The sequence below is a fragment of the Herpailurus yagouaroundi genome, unplaced genomic scaffold (assembly GCF_014898765.1).
Source record: "Herpailurus yagouaroundi ecotype Mexico unplaced genomic scaffold, PumYag 184, whole genome shotgun sequence".
In the NCBI taxonomy this organism is placed as follows: Eukaryota; Metazoa; Chordata; class Mammalia; order Carnivora; family Felidae; genus Herpailurus; species Herpailurus yagouaroundi.
Genome location: NW_024412415.1, coordinates 33,813,650 through 33,838,125, shown reverse-complemented (window position 1 = coordinate 33,838,125; position 24,476 = coordinate 33,813,650). Strand labels below are relative to the sequence as shown.

The 24,476-nt window shown below is 51.0% G+C and overlaps 1 pseudogene; it reads left to right on the top strand.

The window, feature by feature from the left end:
• The first annotated feature begins 381 nt into the window (after positions 1-381).
• Positions 382-23,627, top strand: LOC121041423 (suppressor of cytokine signaling 5-like; annotated as a pseudogene).
• Positions 23,628-24,476: the final 849 nt, after the last annotated feature.

Genomic DNA, 24,476 nt, shown 5'->3' with positions numbered 1-24,476 from the left:
AGCAAGATGCCCCTTCACCCGCGTGGAGGCAGAGCTCAGAGAAGTCACGTGCGTGCCCGAGGATCACCTAGCCGGGCGAGATCACCTCGTGTGAGGTGAACATCATACAGGCCAATTCATTCCCTGGCCGGCACCCACAGTCCGTTTTGGGCTTCGTATCAGCCATGCTGGGAGCTCCGCGAGAGGCTGGTGTGCACACCGGTGACAGCGACACCGGTGAGGGCCAACCAAACGCCTGTGAAAGCGGTGGGGCAGGACGGCGGCCGTGCCTTGAATATCGGGGTGAAGCTGAACTGGGCCTCGAGGGATGGCCGAGTGGTAGCTTAGCAAAGGAACCACGACAGAAGCCGGGAGGAGGGAACTTCCCGCGGCGCGCGCGGTATGGGCGCAAGTGTGGTGCAGGGCGGCTTCCTGCAGGAGTCCCTCGGCTGGAGCGCCAGGTGCGTGGGGCTCCGTGCCAGCTCATGCCACGAGCTGAAGCCAGATCGCAAAGGGCCTTTTCTGGGAGGCCAGAGGATTTGAACTGCATCTGGGGGGAATGGGGAGGCGGCAGACGGGTTTTAAGCAGGGGAGTGATGGGATCAGATCTGCCCGATACCCACACAGCCCCTGCTCTTGTGTCTAGGGCCGGAAGAGAGGTGGGGACCCTGTGGCTGTCGTCCAGGGGTCCAAGTGGGGGGTAAAGGGAGCCAGGGCCGTGGGAGGTGGGGAAGAGGGACAGTTAGGTGAGACATTCGGGGAGGGAATCAGTAGACCCTCGGGGGCAAGACGTTGAGGACAAGATTACGTTCTTTGCCAGGAACCTCTGGGTGTGTGTGTCTGTGCGTCTGCGTGTGACGGTGCGCGTCTGTTTACGTGCGTGTCACGTGTATGCGTGCATGTGCGTACGTGCACGTGACGCTGCTCTCTGGACGCACGCTGGGGCTGGCACACACCTGTGTCCGTGAGCTTCTGGATGCTCTCAGGCACATCTGCACGCACGACCGTATCTGTGTGTCTGTCTCGTGGTCTGTGTGTCCACCTGCTGCTCCCAGTCCAAGGGCGAAGCCCCCGCCCCTCACGCTCTGGGCTCAGTGGAGCACTCACTCAGTGGAGCACTCCGTGTGCCACGCACCTCCAGCGACTTAAGCTGTAGATGCTCCCACTACTAAGGCGAGATGCACCTTCTGTCCCTGTTTGATGCTGCAACGTGAACCCCGAGGCAGTTCTTCAAAGGGAGCACTGGGGGTGGAAAGAAAGGAGGCACATGTCAGGATTAAAACTTCGAACTGACCATGCCCCTGCTCAGCCCTGGCCCAGGGATCTTCCTCCACAGACAGGCAGTGATTTGCAACTGCATTTCCCCCAGGCCAGGATGAGGGGCTTCTGGGAACAAGTGATGGGCAGGGCTTGGGGAGGGGAGAGAGCTGCCCCCCCAACCCAGCAAGTCCCTTCACCAGCCGCCAGCAGCGAGCCGGCAGGTGGAATGGGCTGCCCATAGGGGCTGAACAGAGGAGCCCTCCTTCCTTCCTTCCTTCCTTCCTTCCTTCCTTCCTTCCTTCCTGTCCTCCTCTTTAGCTCGCTCCCTTCCTCTCTTCTCTCTTTCCTTCTCCCTGTCCTCCTCTTCCTTTCCCTCCCTCCCTTCCCTAACCCTCCCTCCCTGTCCACCATTTCCGGAGGACTTGGAGGCTTCGCACCGACTCCCTGATGCTTAGTGATGGTGAGATGGCATGATGGCGGGCAGGTGCTCCCCTCTCACCTCGCAGGGTCGTTAGAATTATGTGAATTCAGGCTCCAGTGCACAGCACAGTGCCAGGCTCCCCGGAGGAACTCAAATGGCAGCCATCCATTTGTGCAGTGGATCAATAAGGCATCTCCCCATCAAATTGGCTTTACCAGTCAGAGACATGGTCAGATAAACAAATAGTGCAATGAGAGGTTTTTTTTTATTCAAAAAAAAATTTTTTTTAACATTTTTATTTTTTTGAGACAGAGAGAGACAGAGCATGAATGGGGGAGGGGCAGAGAGAGAGGGAGACACAGAATCGGAAGCAGGCTCCAGGCTCTGAACCATCAGCCCAGGGCCTGACGCGGGGCTCGAACTCACCGACCGCGAGATCGTGACCTGGCTGAAGTCGGACGCTTAACCGACTGTGCCACCCAGGCGCCCCTATGAGAGTTTTACAAAAGGTGGGGGGGCTAGGGTGCTCGGAGGAGGCTCGGAAGAGGAAGGGCCACCCTTCCTAGGAAAGGTATAGGATCAGGGAGAGCTTCCTGGAAGAGGTGCCTCCTGAGTCTTAAAGGCTGGCCGGATTTCACCGAGTGAGTCCGAGGTGAGGGCATCCAGGTGAGGGGAGGATTTTGCGCAGGTGTGGGAAGGAAACTACAAAAGCACCATGGTGCATCCGGGCCTCTGGTTCCGTGTGGGGAGATGGCCGCGGGCTGCGACGCGAGGCAGGTCTGTGAGTGAGGCGTGCCCCGGGGAGAGTTTAACCAGATGACCAGTGCTGGGCTGAGGGGTCTCAGAAAAACCTTTCCAGGCCGAAAGATCTTTTCCACTCAGGTGGCAGGCTGCCTTTGGTGGCCGCCCACATGCCTCTTCGGGGGGGGGGCTTGCTGGAAGGGCTGTGGCAGGTGGCCTTCAGCGGTCAGCTCCTGCGGGATGGCCCTAGCTGCAGAGGGGGCTGTATGCCAGCTCCCCCCGCTTCCCCCCCGCCGCAGCCCACATTCAGGGAGCGACCGGTGCCAGAAGGTAAGGGTCTGGCCGTTGTGGCCCAAGTCAAGACAACTCTGAGGGGCTGACCTAGCCCCAGGACTTCCCTGAGAGGTCAGCTGGGGCTGTCAGCGGGCCCGTACTGCACTGTGACCTCTGCCTCTGCCTCTGCCTCTGCCTCCCCTCCCTCCCACCGCTGCGGATCCCAGGGGCTCCCTAACCAGTGGTCCGCTCTTGTCACCACTCGCGTCCATCTGAGTCTGCGGCTGAGCCTTCAGCCTGAACGGTGCCCTTGCAACCTTCTTTCCCACCCCGCCTCTTTGTCTAGTAACCTTCCTTTTTGTTGAAGTGCCACATGCATACAGAAGGGTGCAAAGCTCTTTGAATTATGGACAACTCGGGGCGCCTGGGTGGCGCAGTCGGTTAAGCGTCCGACTTCAGCCAGGTCACGATCTCGCGGTCCGTGAGTTCGAGCCCCGCGTCGGGCTCTGGGCTGATGGCTCGGAGCCTGGAGCCTGTTTCCGATTCTGTGTCTCCCTCTCTCTCTGCCCCTCCCCCGTTCATGCTCTGTCTCTCTCTGTCCCAAAAATAAATAAACGCTGAAAAAAAAAAAAAATTATGGACAACTCAAATCCTTGCAAAGTGAACCCGGCCCGTCACCGTTGCCCAGATCAGGAAGCAGAATTTTAGCACCCTCGCTCGAATCTCTTCGTGCCTGTCTCCGTCCTGAAGGTAACCACCGTCCTGACTTCTAACACCATTGGTAGATTTAAGGTTTGCTGGTCTTCGGCCCTTAAACTAATGTGGTCACCTTTAGAAGAATGTGTCTTCTTTTACTCAGTGTTACGTTTATGCGATTCACGGTGTTGCAGGTGGCCATTGTCACTGCCACACACATTTCCTGTGTCTAAATTTACCATATTGTATTCATTTATTCACCGCCCAGAGTAGTTTGGGTCCTTTCCAGTTCGCGACTATTACAAATAACTCTACTGCGAACACGATTGTACAGGACTTTCGGTGTTTTAGAAACTAGTTTCTGTTAGGTGTATACACAGGCTCAGGGTTTTGGGGGGTCGGTCTGAGTATGTCCATGTTTAGTGATATTTCTGAACTGTTTTCCAAAGGGGCTATGCCACCTTCCTCTTTCACCTGTAGCTCATGAGGGCTCCAGTTACCCCGCACCCTCACCAAAACTTGACATGACCTGTCTTTTTAATTTCCATGGTGGTATAATTCTGATTTCAGAATTATATTCTGTTTCCGTGAAGGCCAACGAAGCCGAGCATCTTTTCATGGGTATTGGCTATCTGGACACCCTCCTGCGTGAAGCCGCTGCTCTAAGTCTTTTGCTTATATATTCACTGTTTTTTTTTTTTTTTTTCCTTATTGATTTGTAGGAGTTCTTTATATATTCTGTATATAAGTCCTCTGTCAGATCCCCATGCTCCTTTTTTGAAATTCAAATATCCCCAAGAGAGGGGTGGGGGGATGGGGCGGTGGGAAGGAGGAGGATGAGGCAGCGATGAGGCCCAGCATCACCAATACCTGAATGGTACCAAACTTCTTTCTTCCCTCTCTGAGCCTGGGAAGCCCTTCTAGAAAGGAGGCGTCCTCGGTGAGGCTGCATTTTCCTTCCTCCTACCGGTCTTCTTCCAGCTGGGAGAAGCTGAGATATAAAAGAGGAGTCACAGAAGAGCCAGCAGCAAAGACCTGGAATTTTCACAGTCAGGGAGAGGAGCCGAGGGAAGAGTTTGACCTCCCCCCTCCTTCTGGGCCTGCACTAGTGGTGAGCATCTACTGTCAAGAGGACAGGGGAAGGACAGCAGGAGCACCCGGGCTCAGGATGCCTGGCAGTGGCTTCTTCCAGAGAGACAGTGACTGAGTCCAGGGGACACTGGAGCCCAAGGGGATTGGAGGAGAAGGAAAGACCTGGGGACCAGAATGTCTTGAGGGGAGATGTGACCCCCCCCCTCAATGTACAGGATTCTATCCTCTTCATCCCCAGATCCCTGGCCCCTTAGCACAGGGGTTGCTCTGTGTTTGCCCAGCAGAAAGTAAGGGGCCTGTGGGGCTTTCTGAGAGGAAGCCCAGTGAGGGGAGGGCCTGGGGGGTGCTCATTAGTGTGGGTTGAATGAATGAAGCTCAAAATGGCACGTAAATGACAATGGCACCGTTTCTTGAGCGCCTGCCCTTCGCCAGGCACATTTACTTACCAGCAGCTCCTGTCCTACAAAGAAGCACCTCCAGTTTGCAGATGAGAATAAATAATTTGCCCATGGTCACAAGGCTGTAATTCGTCCTCAGCTCTGCCGGACTCTGAAGTCTGTGTGCTTCCCGCGAAGCTGCACAGCTTCTGATTAGGGCCCCCCCTATCTAGTCGTCCCCACCCCCCCCCCCCCCACACACACACACTGCAGAGAGCAGTTTACCAAGGTGTTCCCAGCAGGCAGCGCGCTTCTCCCTGCCAGGTGTGGGAATACGAAGCCGGTAGGCGGGGCTCCAGGAAAAGAGGAGGGGATAAAGGGGAAATCAAGGGCTCTCTCTCAGGCTGTATGTTACCTGCTCTCCTGCCTCCCTCCCTCCCTCCTTTCTCTCTCTCTTCCCTCTCTCTCTCCCTTCCAGAACACTGAGCCCTACTGTGTGCTAGGCCTGTGCTAGGGCCAAAGTGAAGAAAAGAGGCACAAAACCTTGCCCTCGTGCAGCCTATTTATGGTCAACTGGCGAACACCGGAGACGGTCATTCATCAAATGACTATGCAATCGCAACCGGAGGTGGGAGGGGAGGGGCTCACGTGTGCTTCCTTGGCTCCCTCTGCAGCAGATATGCCCCCGGCATGGGAGGGGGCCCAGTGTCTGTGAGTTCTGTTCCCAGAGGCCTCTGTGCTGCAGGGGGAGCCAGCCATAGGCTGCTGTTGCCAAGCACCCTGAAGACATCCCTCCCCGTCCTGGCTTTTGTTTTGTGAAAACATGTTTTCAGGGGAATTATGCTGCATTGTCTGAGGGATGCGGGGCTTGGAGGGAGTGGGCGTGGGGGAAACAGCTGGAGGAGAGAATTGGGAGTGTCTCCCAACCAGAAAAGGGTCAGGCTTGGGAGGTGGGGAGGGTGTGCTGGGGGACCTTAGAGGGGGAGTGGTCAGCCCCATCACACAGGCTTCCAACACTGTCAAAGATGCAAACAATCCTTCATACACACAGATGCTTGGCAGGGACACCATGGAGCTTCTAGTCTTTGGGGTCTAGGAAATTTGGGCATAGCTATTACCTGTGGCATCCACAGCGGAACAGAGACTGGAGTACCTAGCCTCAACAGTGCATATTCCGTAAGGCCCCCGGAGACCCTTGCTTGAGTTGAGGGGGATTCTCAATGTCAGCTAAGGTGGAGTTTCCCACCCTCGTGGCCACCTCCTCCGTTCCTCACCTAGAGGTCCCCAATTTATGTTCAAACTCCTGGCCTCTGAACTATCATATTTTTGTCTAACTACGGTGGTTGACTTCCAGCCGGGATCCATATCTGCTTTCCAGCATCTTCCGCCACCTGCTGGGGCACTGACCGGGGTGACACCGGGGGAGGAGGAGGGATGGCACTATTCATGGGGGATTTGTAAGGATTAAATGAGACAATTCACGTGCAGCGCTTAGTACAGCGCCTGGCGCACGAAAGTGCCCGATAAACATTAGCTATTGTTATTAATTACCTCTCCAGGCAGAGTGGGAAGTGGAACAGAGGCGCGGAGGGGCACGGCACGCTCAGATAGTTGGATCACCAACAGCTGGTGCAGCACAGGGCTCAGGGGATGGTATCGGACGCAGGAGAGTGACCCAGGACCTAGAGCACATATGGGATCACATGCACCATGCCAGCGGGTTTGCGATTTCTCCCTGCAGGCCAAGGGAAGTACCAGCGTTTTATCAGTAGGAACGAGCGTTTCAGAGAGCCCACTCCGTTGCAGTGTGGAAGATGGATCTGAGTGGAGAGAGACTCAGGGCGTGTTGTTACCTGCCGCTGACCCTGGTGTATGAGGACGGCGCTTCGGCATCTGAACAGGCAACATAAGGAGAAAGGGAGTCTAACCTATTTTCCAGCAACATCTCATTTGTAAGCGAGTAAGCAACTTTAGAATGTTAACTGTACAGTCAGGGAAGTGATACAACAGGAGAAACAACAACAACAACAACAACAACAACAAAAACCCGTAAAGAGATTGCAAGTGTGGCTCTGCAGGTGACAATGATTCAGGGACACAGAAGTGTCAAACTTTCCGAAATCCTGACACTTTTCCTCCCATCGTATGTTCTACCCACCGGCCCGAGGAGACCTCCCCTTCAGCTTGTGCATTAATTAGGACTCTGGGTTGCAAGCAGCAAAGCAAACAAAACCTTTGCTCAAATGGGGCTGGGCAGTAAAGGGAAGTTACTGACTTGCATAACTGAAAAGCCTAGAGGTAGCTGGCTTCAGGTGAAGCTTGATCTAGTGGCTCAAACAGTGTCATCGGAGTATTGGCTGCTCTCTGTCCTGCTATCTGCAATTTAGACTTCCTCCTCAGGCCTTAGACAATCTCCAGCCACCCCAGGCTTCCTCCTCACAATTATGAATGGCTGCACTGGTGCCTGATTCACATCCTTACTTTACTCTTTCCAAGGCCGGATGGGTGCTGTATGTGTGTGGGGTCTCTCTTCTGGGAGAAGTATTCCTCTAAGAACAGCCGCCCTCTCCTCCCCTCACTCAGTCCATGCCTCCTTGCTTTCCATTGGCCTTGAGAGCTTATACGGCCCTCCCTAAACTGAGCCGTGCGGTAGGGGCTGGGAGACACAATTGCCCAAGGACGGACCCTCCTCACTCAAAACACATGAAAGAATGACAGGAGAGGAAGGGTGATTTCCTGAAGGAAACTGCCCTCAGAAGTAGCATATGGACACAGGCCACCATGACATTGGTTCTCCCTATGTCCTTAGCTTCTGTGACCACTCCTCTTAGAAACTGGGGATCCTTCTCGGCTCCCATCCTTGAGGTATGAGGGTCCTCACAGTGCTGTCTTGGGCCTTCTCTCTCCCTCTTCCACGTCCCCTACCCACCCAGTTGTTGGCTCCTGAATCCACACCTCCCGTCCAGGTCTCACCCTGTGACATGAGACCACGAGTCCAACCGCCTGCTGGACCTGCTGGGGCCTGAAACCCAACATCCCTAAAACCTGACTCATTCTCACCCCCACCCCCCAAACCACCCGCTCCAAAACTGCTCTGAAACCCGGTCAGCCTTGACCCTTCCTCCCTCTCCCCCCCCAGATATAACCAAGCCCCAACTATAAATCTCTGGGGAATCCATCTACCTCTTTCCAGCCCCACTGCCCAGCTCATGTTAGGTGCTCGGGAAGCACGGGGTGACCGATGGCTTCTGATTCAGCCAAGGCCACACCCCCTATTCCGCACAATCAGCTCAGCGCTCCCGCAGCCGCCACAATGGCCTTGCCACGAGGGCAGGGTCTGTAGTGTCGTAACTGCTGCCTGAGCAGAGCCCGGGACGGTGCCTGGTGCTTAAAGATCTCCCCAGGACTGCGTGGATTGAACACACGGACGAATGGACGAGAGAGAAAAGAAAAAGGGACTCCCTCCTGGGAAAAAGAGTCAGCATCTGTGAGGCCCTGTGAGGCGGCCAGTAGGGCAGAGGACTCTGAAGGTCCTCTGGGTCTCCAGATCCTGGGATCCCCTCAGGCTCGGTGCGGTGAGGCCCAATGACCATGGGAGCAGTTAAAAGCTGAATCGCCCCGTTTCTTGTTTGAATTCATCAGAAAACGAGCCTCTCGAGGCCAGGGGCTCTGGGAACAAAGCGTGCTTGTTCTTCCCCCACCCGGGTCACGGTCACGGGTGCCGGGCATGTGGGTTAATGACACCTAGGATTTCGGCTCCTGCGGTGACATGAAAACGTGTATCGAGGAGAAGGCAAAATGGGCCTGCTGGGCTGTAAAAAGCTCACCAACTTTATTAACCTCCTGTGACTTGGCAGAGACGGTAAGCTGGTGGCAAACACACGGATGTGGAAACAGACGTGTGGCTCCGCGACTTTGGTTTTCTCTATGAGGTCTCTGTACTTTTCTAGACAAAGACTCGCGCTTACCTCTCTCCTGCTGAACAGGGGCCTCCTTCTGCCCTCGGCAGGCTCGGAACAAAAGGGAAAGGAAGGAGAAGACTCTGTTTTGTCGTGTTCCTGCCTGGGCCAGTTTCCACGGACACCTCCCGAGCATGATCTTATTTAAACCTCACGGTAACCTTGAAAACAAACATCTTCACCTTCCTCCTTTTTATAGAGGAAGAGACAAAGGCCCAGAGAAGGCCCCCGATTGTCAGAGGCTGAGGGGTTGGCGAGTGTCAATACTGCGCCCTGCGTGCAAATCTGTTTTTCCTATAGACCTCGTCACCAGGCTGATTACACGGCCATGGTTAGATTTTAGGGTCTCTGTAACCTGCATCACACATGTCAGAAGCACAGGGGACGGGTTGGGGGTGGGGGGTTCAAACTGCCTTTGGCTCTGGCTCCCGAGGAGAAGCCTGAGTGGTAAACTTTACAGAACAGTCCAGGTTTCATGTTTGCAAGAAAATAATACATGCGTACCATGATAGAGTCTCTGCCTGATTTCTCCATATGAGGCTCGCCTTATATTACGCTGCTTAAAACTTTTTCTTTTGCTTTTTTAAAATATTTATTTATTTCTTTTGAGAGACAGAAAGTGAGCAAGAGAGAGCAGCAGGAGAGGGTCAGAGAGAGGGAGACAGAGAATCCCAAGCAGGCTCCACACCATCAGAGCAGAGCCCAACGTGGGGCTCGATCCCACAAACCACGAGATCACAACCTGAACTGAAACCAAGAGTTAGATACTTAACCAACTGAGCCACGCAGGCGCCCCTCTTTTTCTTTTTAATATGGAGAGATTCCAAGAAGAAAACCCAAAGTGAGCCATTAAGCTCCCTGGTCAGGTTAGACTTTGTGGACACTAAACTTATTGTGGTATCATTTCACAAAATACACATGTATCAGATCGTCATGTTGTACGCCTAAAACTTACATAATGTTACCTGTCAATTATATCTCCATAAAACTGGGGGCGGAAAACCTAAGTATAAATTTAGGAAATTCAAACAGCAGGAACATTTTTAAAGTTAAGTACTATTACCTTCTCTCTCTCTCCCCCAAAGGCAATCTTTGCTAACATTTTCTTGTGATTCCTTCAGCAAAAAGGAACACATACGCGTAGGGACTGTATTTTGTTTGTGACAGGAGTAGGGTCACATGATACCCCTGAGATGTTCTTTCTTTACCTTGTTCTTTTTCACTCTGTACCACATCTGAGAGGATCTTCCCACTTTAGCACCAGACCATCCACCTTCTTTTTCCTGAGCACATGGTGTTCATTTTCTTTGCTCGTTTGAAAAACCTGGTTTGGGGTCTTTTTCCCCATCAAACTCTTAGAACTTACAGAAGTCAGTTTTCGGTCAATTTTAGGTGTTACAAATACATTGTCCTCATTTTTCACTGTATAATCTCAAACACATGTTCGCATTTCTTGTTCCTAGAGGTAGCTCAAATGATTGCTTCATAAGGACCAGGAGGAGGGCAGGAAGGGGCTGTATTTGTTTTCTACTGCTGCCGTAAGAAATTACCACAACTCTGGTGGCTTAAAGCCGGTCGAATTTACCGTCTGAGGTTGGCAGTCTGAAGTGGGTCGCGGGGCTACGTTCCTCCGGGAGGCTCTGGGGGAGAACCTATCTCTTTGCCTCTTCCAGCTTCTAGGCCCCCCCCCCCCACCCCGCCGCTTGATTTCCGGCCCCTCCCCCCAAGCCAGCACCATAGAGTCCTCTCCTCCCTGGCTGTTTCTATCCTTACATCCTTCCTCTCTATTTGAGCCTCCTGATTCCTCTTAGAAGGATCCCTGTGATTACACTGGGCCCATCCAGATAATCCAGGATAATCTCCCCATCTCAAAATCTTTAATCACATTGGCAAAGACCCCTTTGCTATGTAAATTGTGACTATGTCCAGGGATAAGGACATGGACATCTTTTGGCGGGCGGAGGAGGGGTGGGAAGAAGGGTTGGTAGTATTACTCCAAAGCATAGCCACCCCTCCATCACCTCTGGCACTCTAGAACTTTCTACATGCAGTGTGACCTAAGCCTCAGTGCAGACCTCTTCTTCCAACCCCATCTAAAAGGGGAAGCCTGGGGCACCTGGGTGGCTCAGTAGGTTAAGGGTCTGACTTCGGCTCAGGTCATGATCTCACGGTTTGTGAGTTCGAACCCCGCATCGGGCTCTGTGCTGACAGCTCAGAGCCTGGAGCCGGCTTCAGATTCTGTGTCTCCTTCTCTCTCTCTGCCCTCCCCCACTTGTGCTCTGTCTCTGTCTCTCAAAAATAAATAAATAAGTGTAAAAAAAAGGGGGGGGTGCCCTTATTCTTCAAGGGCTGGCACATCACCGTGTTTGTTTCTTTCTCGCCCCAACAAACCCCCCTCCCATCTGGCACAGGGACAACTTCTGGAAATCAAGCTCTTGGGCTAAGAAATTAACTCTCCCAGCTGGACCTTACTCCCTGACCAGGCTCTAAGCTCCTGGAAGTTTCAGCTTTTGTTGTTTTGTACCCAATATGCCTGTTGTGGTACCACCTGCTGTCAGAGAGAAAAGAAAGGAAGGGGGCTGGAAGAAAGGGAGCCGGTTGCTTCTCTGCAGCCCAGCGGGCCTCCCTCTCTCTTCCCTCCTGCTCACCTGGGGCTCAGCTTGACTTCTCTCTCCCCTTGGGTGCCTGGGTTTTCTAAGGGCCACCTCGGAGCAGAGACCTTGCAGGAGGATCTTGCCCTATTTTCCATCTACCTATCGGTGCCCTGGTTTCTGTTCTGCACAATGCTGGGGCCACCACAGGAGCAACAGGGACACTTGGTATGAAGCTGAGCGTCTTTCGGGGTTCTGCTGGGGGTGGAAGGGTGAGGAGGGCAAGGGGTGGTTTCCAGCGTAGGGAAGGAGTTCAGATATTGCGTCTTGTTCAGGTACTTCGTCTCAGAGGCGGGGGGGGGGGGGGGGGGGGGGGGGGACTGGATGGCCCCTCGGGGTTGCTACCAGTCCCATTTATCCGCAACTGCCACACCCCCACCCCGGCAAATCTGCCTCTTTCTCTGAAACCTCCAGATTTGAGACCTCCCTGGGCAAGTGGCCATGGAATTTTTGTGCCTCCTGATTATAAAAATAGCACATGCCTCTTATTATTAAAAAGTTGACAGTCTCAGAAAAACATAAAGAAGCAGGAAACTATGATACCCCTAACCCAGGTATCCAGGAGGAACCACGGTTGACCTTTTAGCCTATGTCCTTCTAGTCTTTCTAAGCATATATATTTGTAACTCCTGTGAGAGGCTTCTTTCTGGGGTCTTCTGGGGAGGGGGCGTCTGGAGATTCACTTAGGACCTCCAGGTATCCCCAGTAGGGGGTTGCTGGCCATGCACCGTGTTGCTTTGGCCCATGCCACCAGGGAGAAGGTTGAGCAACCTTTCTCGGCAGCGGTCCTGGGACCTTAAGGAACATTTCAGTTCCGTACTGGATGACAGCAGAAGACCGTCTCCAAGTCTTACAGAATGGGAGTCCTATTTGGAGGGGGTGGGAAGGTGGTGTAGGTATCTCATGATATTCCGCGCCTCCCCCCCCCCCCCCCCCAGCCCAGGAGCCCTCCTGCTTGGACATCTTTCTCCTCTCCTCTCTTTCCTGTTGCCCCTCTGACGCCGCACCTCTTCCTGCTCAGAAATCCAGCTCATCCCCTTCTGGAACAACCTCTCTCCCTGAAACAAACCAGAGACTCTTAAATCCACTCCTGTACCTCCCACGCTCCCAGCTCCGAATGACCACGGCTCGTCTCCACTGCTGCCACAGCTGCTCCTGTCTGGAAGACAAGGGGGCCTCTGCAGGGGGGTGCAGGGGATGAGGGAGGAGCCCTGTTCTCTGAAGTGCAGGGACAGAGGGGGGCGGGTGGAGGGTCCTTCCTCCAAATCATAGCCGCTTCACCCAACAATGTACCTATAATACAACATGTCTCACGAGCTCAAGACTAATTCTTCCAGGAACAAAAATACCCACAACCATACAAATAATATTTGACACACATAAGAAATTAATATTCTTCCTATTACTATACTCGTAACGCTATTTCCTGTGAGCAAACTGCCTGACCTTATTAGCTCGACAGAACATTTACCTCCTCTCTGTCAAGGTTAGATGACAAGATATCCTTCATTAATTTGACAAAAAAGCATATTGCTTTAATTGCTCGGAAAGGAAACTGGGGTGGGTGTGGGGTGGGGGGGATGGGTGGGGCGAAAAGTCGCCCTTTCAGTCTATCACACACATATTTTTAACCTACTTGAAAATACACAATTTTGTATTTTGCTTTTTTTCACCATGTGATAAACACTGTCCCCCCATTAAAAAAAAAAATTCCCCAAACACCCTGTCTTACATAAGCACCATTTAAAACCATTGTGTAACATTCCATCGTAGAACAGAGCCTGGGCTTTTTAGGGGCAGAAAGTCAACATCCCAGGATCATTGTTGCTAAAGTAAATCCTTAAGAGCCCTAATAACTAGCTTGGGAATTGCTGGAGACTTTCCAGAGAAATCACTAACAGGGAACAGCTTACGTTAAGTTGGAAAGGCTGTTCCAGGATATCAGAGCTGTGTGCAAGACAGCTTGAGGCCAGCCCTGCTGTAACCCGAGTGAGCTGGGTCAAGAATCATATCCTAGGAGGGGCCAAGGTAAAAGTATTAACAAAACGACAACAAAACCAAACAGACACAAAAGGTACTCAACCTGGGTGATTGTGGCAGCAGCCATCAACCGTCCCCCAGGAGTAGAATCAGTGACATTTCATCTTGGACACAGGCAGACAGCTGTATTCCTGGATGGGAATGAACAGGCGTAGGAGCAGCAGATTCTTAATTTCAAGCTCTGACCATCTCTGAGACTAGGTAGCCCTCAGTTCTCAATGCTGACTGAACATTGGGCGGGGGGGGGGGGGGGGATGGGAAGAAAAAAAACAAAACACAAACCCAAAGAAAATGCCCAGGACTTAATCACAGTCTGATTAAAAATAAAAATCAGATCTGCCCCCACAGAACCCTAGGGAAAGCCAAAGCTCTCTGTTCAGTTTGTGCGGCTTACATACCCTAGAATGCCTTTCTGAAGGCAGGGGGGTGGACTGTATGACCTCCAGTATGTGTCACATCCACCCCCACCAAGACTTGGCAGTAAATCCTAGGATGTCAGGAGTAATTTTTGCCTTTTTTTTTTTAATTTTGCAAACCTATTTTCAGGTCTCGTCATCCAGGAGACTTGGTTAATAGGACAGAAATTTGGGGGTATGACAAGGAACTCTGACTGCCTTAGGTCTTCCCAGATGGGTCTAGCAGTCCCGAGTTTCATCCAGATATCTGCAGGGGACCTTCCAGGGAAGTGATGGGCTGCTCACTGCCCCATTAGGATTCCTCTGTGGTCTTCCCAGAGGGCCCAGCCTGACCAGATGTGGCCTGGAACTGGGCGGGAAGCCGCGGAAGAGGAAGCTAGCTCCCTGCTACATCACAAGCGGCTTCTGGTAGCCAGCCCCGAAATGGTCCCCCACACCCACTCAAACATGCAGTCAGCCAGTGAAAGTCATCCACACTGCCTCCAAAGTCTGTCTTGGATCCACTTCTCTTCCTCTCCAACACCAGCTCCCCAAAGTCGAGATGATCGCCTCACTGGCCCACCCACCTCCAGTCTTTCTGCCGTGGGTCTATTCCCCGTGCCACAGCCAACGTGATCGTTGGACTTCTGTTTCCAAGATGGTGTAAAGGTAACAATGCCCCCTTCTGTTACTGGAAATAATCCAAAACCAAAAAGGAACTGAAGGCAAAGCACTAACTCCGTTTTTAGTAAAAGTAGAACCTAAGACACAAAACAGGCGGAAGAGTGACCCCCAAACGATGGATCTTCAGCAGAGGCGCTCGTAGGAGGAGGCGGAGAGAGAGGGGCGCACCTGGATGAGCAACGCAGAGAGCCCTCTTTGGAACAGCTGGAAGCAGGTGCACGTGCTGGTGACATGGGTTCTGCTGGACCGGGACTAACCATACTTGTAGGAAGTGGTTTGTCTCTGTGGCAACAGGGGAGGAGCGACTTTGCACGCTGGGAAGAGCCTCGCCATTGGTGAAAAGAATTCAAGGCTAAGTGCCCTTATATTGCCCCCCGGTCATAAGGAAAATTTAGCCCACCTGGAAGACAACCTTGTCCACTGTCATAGAGGAGGCGCAATGGGAAAGGAGAAAAAAAAAATCACCTGCTTCAGTGACAAGAAATCTATACAAAACAATGACAAGAAAAAAAGGAGGGGTGGGGGGAGAAACAAACAGCAGGCAAAGAAGATACACCAAAAAATGTTGCCACAGAGCAGATGAAAACTCTAACCGCAAAATGAAGAGAACATAGGGAAGCAATCGCCTCCGTGAAGAAAAATACAGACCTTAGAGATCCCGGAAGAGGTCATGAAACAGTAGGAGGAAATGGATCCCGAGCCGTAGTGCTCAGAAAAAAAGACAACCATCCAAACTTCATTCTTAAAATAAAGTCTAAAATCTGAAGGAGTAAAAGCGACCATAAATTCTGTTAAAAACACAGTGAAAAATAGCCAGAGGAGTACAAATTACAGAAATGGATCGGCTGGGAGACAGTAGGTACGAAGGACAAAAAAAAGAGCTGTTTGTATGTGCGCGAACTACTTCTGAAAGATCACACAAGAAATTGATCGGATGGTTTGCCTCTGGGGGGGGTGGGGTGGGGGGGTGGGAAGAGGGCAGGGATGGAAGGGAGAATTTCCACTTTTCTGCCTTTTAAGAATGTTGACTTGCATGAACATAGTAGCTCTTCAAGAAATATTCTCATCCGGCAAATCCCAAAAGCCCCCAGCACACATAACGCATGCACATTTACCAATCTGATCGTGTTATTTACTCCGCTCCCTGAAAACCTCTGAATGGCTCTCCTTGCCGTTAGGATAACGAGTGTACATCCATCTCCAGATGGCTTAGCCGTAGGGCGACCATAGAATTTATTGCGCAACAGGGCAGCGTTGAGGTGGGACGGGGGTCGGTGCTACATGTGTAACCTGAGACTAAAGTCGCCCACCTACGCGGGTGGTCACGACCTGACCCTTGCGGCCCTCTCCAGCCTCCCCACTCAGCCCCCAGCTCTCTGTGCCCAGCCACACTCCAGAACCCTCCACGGGGCTAGCCCTTTGGATCTGAATGTACCTCTCACCACTTCACGTATTTTACTAATTCTAAAATGCACGTTTCCCTCTCTACATTTGTATGTCTGAAATTAGAACGGGTCTTACAATCCACAGCGTGTCCTAGTTTTATCCGAAGCAAGCTTGTTGGTGGGCCCTAAATGAATGGCACATCCTACAACAGAAGGCACATGTTATCACTCTGAACTGTAACTGTCTCGTCCCACGGCTAACAGTAGTTACATGGTAAATAAATTCCACAAGGAAGCAGAAATTTTCAGGAAAAAAAAATCGGGTGGGGTTAAGGGATTTTCTCTTGAAAACTTCTGAAAGTATTTTTTCCCCCCGAATATGACTGGTTTTCTCTAGGTCTTTCAGGTCTCCAAATAACCCAAACTTGATTATAGAATGAAATCAAGTTCCATATCAAATACATCTTTATGTTTCTAACAGTAGGACTTTTGATCTATAAAGAAAAGTGAAATAAAGGTGAAAAATATATATATATTTCTATTGCAGCATCTCCACCTCATCCTTGACTTGGGTCACAAGGTAGAAGTGACAAAGTGCAAAAGAACATGTTCACTCATTCAAGAAACATCCACGGAGCGTCCATGGAGCCCCCATGATGATCTGTCTGCCCTTGGTTCCATACTGAAAACACCCCAACAAAATAAGACCAAGTCTCCTCCCTGCAAAGCTTACAATCTAGTGATGGGTATGAAACAGGAACATACGCACAAGTAAAAATATGACATGTCAGAAGTGGTGGTTATAATGATGATAATACACTGACTGGAGATCTCCAGGGGAGAGACTTGGCGAAATTATTTGAAAGTATGTTTCAGTTGATTCTTGTGATCACTGGCTGCCTGGGCTGTATTAGAGGTTTTGAACTTGGGCTGCAAGTTCATGATAGAATCACATGAAACGCTTTCATGTGTACCACAGCTGGGTCCCTCCCCTAAAGATTGTGATTTAATCCATCTGGGGGAGCCCTGAGCTTTTGTATTTATTTAAAAGCTCATCATGGGGCGCCTGGGTGGCTCAGTCTGTTAAGCGGCTGACTTCGGCTCAGGTCATGATCTCGCGGTCCGTGAGTTTGAGCCCCGCGTCAGGCTCTGTGCTGACAGCTCAGAGCCTGGAGCCTGTTTCAGATTCTGTGTCTCCCTCTCTCTGACCCTCCCCCATTCATGCTCTGTCTCTCTCTGTCTCAAAAATAAATAAACATTAAAAAAATTAAAAATAAAATAAAATAAAAGCTCACCAGGTAATGCTAGTGAACTGCCGGGGTTGAGAATGGAGGGCTGTTGCAGTCTCAGGGATGTTTGGAGATCGGAATTAGGAGCTCGCTCCTCCCAGGCTATCCACTCCTGCCCAGGAGTCACGATTAGGCTCTTACACCCACCTGCCCGCCCGTGTCCAAGGCTAAATGTCTTCAGATCTACACCCAGGGACAGACTGATGGCCAGCTGGAGTACTGTGCCTTCGCATCTGCTTTTATACTTTTGCTTCGGCTCCTCCTTGGCTATGCTTCCTGTACAAAGCCAAGTCTGGGAGGTGACCCCTACCATAACATTTCAGTCAGGCTCTAATGCCTTCTGTGCACAGCTGTGACTGCCTGGAGGACAGTCCAGTCCCCGAGCACAGGTTGCTTTCCGTTAGCAATTTCTTTGGAAAGTCCCCGGTGTAGAATTTCCATTAGTGACTCCATTTTGAAATCCCATCAAGTCTACCAGGTTCTATGCCAAGAACCCAATATATAAACACCCTAACAACTCCCTCTTAAAAAAAAAAAAAGAAAGAAAACAAAATGTTTTCCTTTTCAGATCAAAATTTACAAAATTATCATATCCCTACACCTGGCCTCTGAGGGGGATTGAAGAGGGAAAAGATTGGGGTCCCAGGACATCCAGGTGAGAGGAGCCTAGCTATTCTCTTTTCTTACGACTCGCCTCTGAAATCACTCCCACCCTGACATGAACTTGCAGGAAAGCTCCCCAACTGGCCTTGGCTGGAGCTGGGTGACATCTGTGAGCCTCAGTTACTCCATCTGTCGGTATTATTGAGAGAATCAGGGGTGCGGGGGCGTCTGCGTGGCTCAGTCGGTTGAGCGTCTGACTTCTGCTCGGGTCATGATCTTACGGTTCGTGAGTTTGAGCCCCATATCAGGCTCGCTGCTGTCAGCCCGGAGTCTGCTTCAGATCCTCTGTCCCCCTCTTTCTCTGCACCTCCTTTGCTTGTGCTCCCTCTCTCACTCTCTCTTTCTCTCAAAAATAAATAAAATGTTAAAAACAAAAAAAACAAAAAAAACAAACAGAATGAGCAGTGCCGGGACTGAAGCAGCAAGTACCAAACCTTGCACATAGTAGGCAGTTCTGGTTGTTATTACCTCCCTCTGCCTTCCAGTGTTTTTCTTCTAGAGAACTGATTGTGTCCGGACTGGTTTATGTCATTGCTCAATGAGCTGGAAACGGCAGCCGTGCTGATTAGAATGCTGGTTTGCAGGGAACAAACAGTAGTGTTGACATTTGCAGAAAGCTTTCTTGCTAAACTTTAAACACTTTGCAGATCTAATCCTGCTGGCATTGCCTGTTAGTGATATTTCTATGGCTATGATGGACGCGCCGAGTTCAATCAGACACCCGGGGAAAGGGCAGGATAATTGGTTTCCTTTAGGGTTCCAGCAAAGGTAGGTGGATACCAAGTTCATTTTAGCATGAAGGAGGCTAACTTGTATTGAGCGTTACCTGTCTGGCACATAGGAGGAGCTCAATAAATGCTGACAAGCTGAATAATGTGAAGGAATGATTAATTAATTGCATAGGCCAGAACGAACTCTGCATTTTTATTGGGTACTATCTGTTCTATATGCACAAAAGGCTAATTTCAAATATTGATGTATTTATTTGAGCACAAAATGGCCACCTTCTCACCGTGTTCTCATATGGCCTTTCCTTGGTACACGTAAAAGAAAAAAGCCGTCTGGTGTCTCTTCTTTATTTTTCATGTTTTGCTTATAGATTTATTTTGAGAGAGAGTGAGTGAGCAGGGGAGGGACAGAGATAGGGAGAGAGAAAATCCCAAGCAGGCTCCACACTCAGCACACAGCCTGATGCGGGGCTCGATCCCACCACCATGCGATCCTGACCTGAGCTGAAATCAAGAGTTGGATGCTTAACTGACTGAGCCACCCAGGTGCCCCTGGTGTCTCTTCTTAGAAGGACACTAGTCCTATTGGATCGGAGGCCACCCTACGGCCTCACTTAATGTTAATTTACTTCTTAATTCCGATTATAGCCACATGGTTAGGGCTCCAAAACATGAATTGGTGGGGGGTCAGGGGGAGGGGACACAAACGTGAAGACCCCAACATTACCCTCCAGTGCAGTAAGTCCTGTGATGGAGAAAGCTCTGATTGTGAGCTCCTTAAGGCTAACTGGAGCTTTTGAAGGGTTTACGCAGGGGAGGGAGTAGCAAATCATAGCCCAGCGTACTCTTCGTTTCATCTCAGGTGCCCAGGGAAGTTGGTTCAGTAAGGCTGCTGAGATGGGGACCCAGCCTGCAGGGAGGAAGGCGGAGGAGGAACTCCGTACTTGGCGTGTCTGACATCCGCAGATGCCTCAGGTCTGCAGTCCCCTGTCCGACGCCAGGTCCAGAGCCCCCTCCATGTCCCCTTCTCTTGCAGAGGCCTAAGCAGGGTGGGGACAAGCACTGCGGCCAAGAGGCCAGATCCCAGAGCTGGAGGCCAGCTCCCTCCCTTGCACCTTGTAGGGCTGCAAACCGGCTCAAGCCTCTCTGTGCCCCCTCCTCCAGTCTCTGGTTTGTGCCCAAGGAAGGGCCCAACTGAGTCTTCCCCAGGCCTTTATGCAGAATCTTCGTGGACTTCCTGAGCCTGGGGACTCTGGGGCAGCCGCTGTCCCTGCAGGGCAAGCAGTACAGCACGCCCAGGGGACCGAGAACACCCCACACCCCACCCTGCTCCAGGCTCACCACCGCACCCCTTTCCACCTTCTCCCCTAATGTCCCTCAGCCACTCTGCGTGGCCTGCAGCCTGCCCTTTGGGTGTAGACACCCTACCCCACCCCTGCACCCCCTCTGTACCTCAAACCCCACAAGGGGAGCACGGGGTCCAGGGACAAGGAGGGATCAAATCAGGTAATTACCATCCTCCTTCTCCTCAACAGACCACCCTGAGCACCACTGCGGGACGGCGCCCAGCAAGGGCAAGGCCACAGAGAGGCTTCCTTCCTGTTTTCAGGTCAGGTGCCTGTAGTGAAGACTCAGTCAGTTGTGAAATGCCTCTCCCTCTCCTCCGCTTCCTTCCATGTCCTGTCTGCCTGCCTCTTTATCTTTTCATGATTTTCCTTGTTCCATCACACACGGGATACACAACCGCATTTTCAGGTTAAGACGTTGAGACCATACATGATTGAGATTACAAAGCAAAGCGTCAGCACCCTACCGTGCCTCCACCTCCCCCACAATCCCCCTTTCTTCCTCCCAGGTGGAATCACTGCCAGAGTTTGGTATGCACATCTCATCCCCGTAGCTGGGAGAAGTTCCTGCATTTACACATATGTGAGTACACACGTCTGCCCAGTATATACAAATACGGCCTTCTTACCTATATGCCTACGTGTACATGTACGTACGTATAACTTTTGCGATGCTTTGATGTAATCGAGGCCATACCATAAGTGTTCTGCAACTTGCTATTTGCGTGTGATGTGTTTGGGGGAACCGTCAATCACAGAACACACAGGTCTACACGGAGCCCTGTCTCGTCCTAACAGCTGCACGTTCCAATCTGCAGATTTCTGCAGGTTTTTTAACCTCTCCTTATGGACAGTTCTGGGGTTTCAAAGGTTTGTTGTGGTATCACAAACAAGGAAGTGACGACTGTTATGATCAGTTATCTGTCGCTGCCTAGCACATCACCCCAAAACTCGGTGGCTTAAAACCATAATACGTGTTTATTATCACTCACGGTTTTTGCCAGGCATTGATCTGGGAGCCGCGCAGTCAGGTGGCGTCTGCCTCCGCATTTTTCACGAGGCTGCAGTCACTGGGTTGTGGGGGGCGGGGGCTGGAGGGTCCCCTCGCTCACAGGGCTGGCAAGTGGGTCTCAGTTGATGGCGGCGAGCCTTCGTTTCTCCCCATGTGGGCCTCTCCACTGGGCACTCTCACAACATGGTGGCTGGTTTCCCCCAGAAGGAGTTATTCAAGAGCGAGCAAAGCAGACGCAGCAATGCCTGTTAAACCTCAGTTCAAAGGTCACACGTGGTCAGTAGGAGGTATTTTTCCATTCCAGTGGGGGCTGGGGGGGGGGGGGGGCGGGGGGGGGGGTGTGTGTGCTGGCTGGGGACGGGCAGTCCGGAAGAAGCTAGACTGCCTTCCATTGGAGGGGACTGGACCACATCAGCCAGGGAGCCGGCGGACTCTCAGCGACCTCTCCACCGCGCCTGCGCCGTCTGGACCCGTCCAGGGTCACAGGTGCCCCTGATTGAGGCCGCCTCGCCCCCGCCGACAGATCTCATCATCAACGGGTTACGCGGGGCAGACGGGGGATAATTTCAAACGCAGGTGCCAGAATCTCTTCGGTCATGACGGAGGAAGCCACAGTGAACGCGTGGACGTGAACTCCCAACAGTTACTTGTGTGCGAAAGAGAGAAACATCAGGATAGGTGACTCAGCTCCTCAGCAACAAAGCAGCCCCTCGGGAGAAACATGACTCGCAACAAGGGATTCCTACTCTGGGCACGTTCCGTGGAGTGGAAGAAAAAAACTTTCTTGTTCTCCAAAGACACAGTTCATCGGATACTGATAAAAGGTTTGGGAGAGCTCGAATTGGACTCCAAAGAAGAGAGGTATGGCGTAAGCTCTGTGCACAAGACGGACAGAGGGTCCAACAGAACTGTAGGAAGTCGCTCTCTGACACAGAGGTTGCGGGAAACTGTGGGCCTGTGTTTTCCCATGAGGACTTACACCAAGCGGCCAAAATCCCTCTTCTAAAAAAGGAAAAATACACCTTTCTGAATTAGTGCTTGAGAAATGCCCTTTTCCTGCTAGCTCAGATTTAGCCCCCAAACGGCACTTATTACATGGCATATAGCCCCTGTGAGCCTACACTCAACGTTTTTTGATACATTTGATAGATCCTCGGTTTCTAGGAAAGATGGAGGAGATCAGCTTTGGAAAAGAAAGCAGCAGGGCGCCTGGGTGGCTCAGTTGGTTAAGCCTCCGACTTCGGCTCAGGTCATGATCTCATGGTTCATGAGTTCGAGCCCCGCGTCGGGCTCTGTGCTGACAGCTCAGAGCCTGGAGCCTGCTTTGGATTCTGTGTCTCCCTCTCTCTCTGCCCCCCTCCCTCCCCCACTCACACTCTGTCTCTCTCTCTCTCAATAAATAAACATAAAAAAAAAAGAAAGCAGCAAAGTATTGAAGAAGGGGTTGACCCCCCCTCCCAACGCACACATATGTACATCTGAAGCAGACCACACAGGTCAATCCATTTTATTTTTTTTTTAATTTTTTTTCAACGTTTTTTTTATTTATTTTTGGGACAGAGAGAGACAGAGCATGAATGGGGGAGGGGCAGAGAGAGAGGGAGACACAGAATCGGAAACAGGCTCCAGGCTCTGAGCCATCAGCCCAGAGCCTGACGCGGGGCTCGAACTCACAGACCGCGAGATCGTGACCTGGCTGAAGTCGGACACTTAACCGACTGCGCCACCCAGGCGCCCTGGTCAATCCATTTTAAAGTGGGACCGACGTTAACCGGGAATGACTGAAGTGGGGACAATCCTGCAATTCCATAGGCTGATGTGACTCAGCAGGGGATACTACCACCCTGTGTCTGAGGTCAAGTAGGCAGAAGCAACAGCAGGTGTCTGGAGACAGCCTATGCTCACAGGTTAGCAGACAGGGAGCTTGGAAAGTCCATACACAGATTGATTACATCCCCCGCTTCGTGCCTGATTTGCTTCAGATTACAGGGAATCCCTGTTGCTGGGGAGTGATGGACCGTTACGAAGCATAAGCCTCCTTGAAGGGAAACCTGAAGGCACATTCTCGCTCAGGGACTCTGAGCAAAAGGTCTACCTCTTCTCTATGAGCTCCCGGCACTACAACAGATCCCTGTGTGCCCCGACTGAACAGTGGAACCACAACGTTAGTTCTGACGCCCACGACCATGTGTGTTTCACTCCTCCGCTGCCACAGGACTTTCGGAACATTATAAAGGTCCCAGTGCTGGCATGGTTTTTTTTTTTTGAACCATCGCTTACTATCTCACCAAGCAGGACTTTCCCTTTTAGCCTGCAGTATATCTGCCATGCCGTAATCTGCAGACGCACTAATATGATGGAATTGATGGGCTCCCTTTACCATCAGCGTTGCAGGACTTTTTTTGAAAGAGTATCGTTATAGGCAAAAAGGTAGAGTTCGCTGGTTAGAATGAGAACCAGTGAAGGCAAAGGAAACTCTCCTGCCCTCAAAGGGCGTTAACTAAATCTGCTTTTATGTGCATCAGACAATACACCTATAGCAAGTACTGTATGCATCAGTGTTAGGTTTTTTCAGTACAGGATGTAGGCTTAGTATCCATCAGAGGCAATCTGCTGTTACTTACTCAGATAAACGTGGTGCCTATGGAGACAACAGAGGACAGGGCTACAGGTATTCAGGAAGGCTACAAACACATTTTGTCCATTGAGCTAACAGTTTGGTTTTTGCAAACTGTAGTAATTGAGTGAGGCAACTCCGGGGCATTTGCCGTGAAGAATTCTATTTATTACTAAAGAACAAATTATTAATATTGGATGAGTGTTTCAACAGTGTGACTAATGTTTAAAATCGTTATTTTTTTTTTCAGACTTTTTCTGTGAGCTTCCAAAAGTAATGATGTTTGTAGTGACTATAAATCAAGCTTTGGAAGTCCAAAAAATAAAGACGGCCTTCCTTTGAGGAAAAAAAAAAAATGCAGTTTTCTGGCCACAAGGGCATATAGTGCATTTCACTTACGTATTGGTATAGTTTATAGTCAGTCCCCTGTCTCTTCTGCAAAAGGTACTGTTAAGTAAACCAGGTTTTCTAAGTAGTTGTTCTAAATTTTCAGGCTTCTAAACTTGGCAATAGAATTTTATTTAAAGGCCCTATGTATTAACTTTTTTAAAAAATGAGTGCTTTAACTTAAAACACACTGGGGAAAGCTGCAATGTAGTCCTGTGTGTGATTTTTTAAATTTCTTAATATTTTTATTTTATTTTTGAGAGAGAGAGCTGGAGGGTGAGCTCGGGGTAGGGGGGCAGAGAGACAGGGAGACACAGAATCCAAAGCAGGGTCCAGGGTCCGAGCTGTCAGCACAGAGCCTGATGCGGGGCTTGAACCCATGAACAGTGAGATCATGACCTGAGCCGAAGTCAGATGCTTAACGGACTGAGCCACCCAGGAGCCCCTGATTTTTCAGGTTAATACATGTAGTCTAACCGTT